This window comes from Cyclopterus lumpus, chromosome 12 (genome assembly GCF_009769545.1).
Source record: "Cyclopterus lumpus isolate fCycLum1 chromosome 12, fCycLum1.pri, whole genome shotgun sequence".
Taxonomy (NCBI): Eukaryota; Metazoa; Chordata; class Actinopteri; order Perciformes; family Cyclopteridae; genus Cyclopterus; species Cyclopterus lumpus.
In genome coordinates, this window is record NC_046977.1 from 6061090 (window position 1) to 6064450 (window position 3361).

Genomic DNA, 3361 nt, shown 5'->3' on the forward strand with positions numbered 1-3361 from the left:
CACTTTCATTTCTACTGTATTGTTTCACCCTCCTATTTGATATGTGGAAATTCAGCTTGCACTCCAGAAAGCATTGTGCATTTACACACTGGAAAGCTGCATGGGTTTTTACTGTTTATTTAGTTTTACACTGCGAAAAGGTTTTAACATCATATTTTGTTTCTCCTCTGGTCATGCTCTGCTCTGCACTTCTCCATGTTCTCATGATTCGTACAGATTATTTGTGTGTTTATGCACAAGAGATATAAGTTCGTCAAATATGAACACCAAAAATGTTTTGGCGTGACCACTAAATTGTTGCACAGACACAAATGAATCAAGAATGGAAAAGGAAGAGAACTGGTCTGTGTAGTGAACGGAGGTGATGTATAACAGTGCTTCTTAACTGACTCTGGATCATTCTTTATAATGGTATTGTGTTTGTAAATAAACTTGTTTGGATTTTCTCACTTTATGTTCATGGATTACTCATTATTGTGTAATATGTGTGTGGGGATAGCACAGGAGCACACTGCTGCACTACTTGAGCTCATTCACGACATATTCAAATAATACATTTGCCACAAAAGAACAGGCATTCATATGCTGCCTGATTTACAAAATGTCCTGATTTTGTGCTCACAGAAGACACACAATGCTAATTCAACAATCTCATTTTAGATCAGTTAACCTCCGGTTTGTCAACACCTCAATTATTAAGCAGCGGCCGGTGTCAGTGTCCTCTCACTGACTGACTCAGCAAACAATGGGAATATGGCAGATCATATCTGAGTAATGCCGTGGCTGTTGAGATAATTTTTATTATTTCTATTGGCGAGCTCAAGAAAGGTGAATAAATCCAGTTTGTTAATTGTAACCGTCCACAAGTGAGGATTTGAGTGAGGGCAATGATATCATTTAGGTTGGTGGTCTGCAAGACATCTTGCAATTTTCCCAAAATGGAAAATAATTAGTGTTTCTGCCCCGTGATTTGGATCGGCTCCAAAAATGTAATACGTACTTACTTGTTTTAGGAACAACGGGCCAGTAGCAGCAGGCCTTGTTTTATGCTGATAAACAAACTAAAGCTAAATATTATTATATTGTGTAAATTGTGATTAGTTCAGAATGATTCCTCGGCGCATCGGGTCAAATGAGCTTTGACTCTCTGCTGTCATCCGTAGGTTGCGTAATCTGATGTTGAAAGATCAACATGACCAACGTGTGCCCTTCCCCTTGACACCTATCAGGTGACAGGTGGCAGCAATAACACTAATGGGAGGATTTGAGCTTATAGGTGCAGATGTGTACGCCACTGTCATAGAACGGAAATGAGAATTTGCAGAGAGAAATTTGTGCTGTTATAGAAAACAGTCTTGCTAAACTGAAGTCAGAGAAAAATTAATCTGTTGTTTTGAATGTTTATATACAGTTGTACTAGTCCATGTTAATGTAAAAAAGTTTTTAAGTATTTAAGTATAGCTTTTTTATTTTTCAACACTTTTACCCCCTATGAATCAATACAGTACTGAAAGCTAATGAATTGTCCATAATAATAAAAATATGTTTGTAAGGAATGGCTGCATTAGACAGCATTATGCTAAGCTAAACTAGGCTAACCTGACCTAACCGCCTGCCGGCTCTAGCTTCATGTTGAATGCACTTATATGATAACTGAGACAAGAACGCATACAAGCCTATCTAACTATAAAGCAAGGGTCCTCACGCATATCTCCAAAATCAGTCATCCGCTCTAAATGTGTAGTATCTGCAGGAAGCGATTGGACACTGACGCATTGAATGAATGAACTTTGATCAAACAAGCAGACAGTGAGCTCTCTGTCCAGCAGCGAAGGCTTTGCTTCAGGCCTCTGCAGACAGTCGAGCGTGTCGCATACCACGGCTCACTGACTGCAGTTCATTTTTACTGCTGGATGCTGGACAAGCAAAACTTTGATTCACTTCCTTAGAGTTAACAAGCTCGAGCAACTCCCTATGGTTCCTCCTACTTAAACGAGAGGGGTCTGTCTGAAGACTGCAAGGCAGGGGCCGAATGTCGAAGTGGTGCAACTTGAGGTTGCAGCTAGTTGGCTTGTCAGCGAGCTGCCAACAAACTTTTTTTCATCGCACCTGTTGCAATCTGTCAGTTTGAACACGTTCGACAGTTTCAGGTCTTTGCCTATTGCACATAGATAGAGTAACACATTATTGTACAGCTAATGATTTGATGAATAATTACAACCACTGCAAATACGGAAAAAAACATTATTATAAATGAATAATTATCTTATATTAGATATAAATATTAAAAATAATCATTTAAAGAATTACAACCACTGCACACAAATAGAGTATTCAATTAGAGTGCCCTTTCGGGGTCGTATACCTTTGAGAAAGAAAGGGGCATAACTTGTCGAATGGGGCCTAACTTAAAGCGGGTGTTGCAGACCGCAGATTAAACCCTTCTGCCTAGGGGGGGCGCTATCATTATTTGAAGGGGGAACGGACATCAGCCTAACAGACTAACTGAACAGCAATGTTGTGAATTCTATAGCAAGAGTAAAACTATTAATATTGCAATATGGTACAATAAAAAGTCCTGCATTCAAATTTTTATTTCAAGTGACGAATGAAAGTGAGGCGTTATCATCATAATGTGACTTTAATTAACGCCTGTTGAAGTGGAAGCTTCCCATTCAGTGGGAGAATGGACCCTGTACTAGATTTCGTGCTGTTCCTTTAATTAAGTGGATACTGAAGTTTTTTGAAAGCAGCCGAGAAAGACGTAAATCCTATTTACTCATCCATAATAAATCTTAAGATACACTCAATATGTTACCAGTCATGCATTTCTTTTACTTAAATATGATTTATTCACGGAGCTACACTTTCTATTAGAATAAACAAAGAGGAGTAGTTGTAAGGGAGGGAGAGGTTGTGTGTGTGCTAATGTGTGTGTCTGTCTGTCTGTCTGTCTGTGTGCCTGTAACTGCTGGTAAAAGCGAGACGCCCGCGGCTCGTAAAGCGATCCTAACACCATGAATAATGGAGAGTGCCGTGGCAGAGAGGATAAGTTCTCGCTGCAAGGCTCCTTTTTCACAGGGCTTTCTCCCGTGGATCACGTGAGTGCTGAAGTGATGGTCATTTTTCACGAGTAGTGTGTGTTAGTCATATAGCCATATACCGCCCAGGTACGAGACGTCCCGGTAGCCATTCCACCTTCTGCGTGTCCTGAGTCTGTTTACCTGCACACCCATGCTGCTCTGAATCCCACGATCCTACAACCTCTCTGCAGCCAAGGGTCAAATGAATTGTCTTACGCCATTAGAAACTCAAGGCAGCACTTACGAAACTAAAGGCCAGGGAAGTGGATGAATTAAAG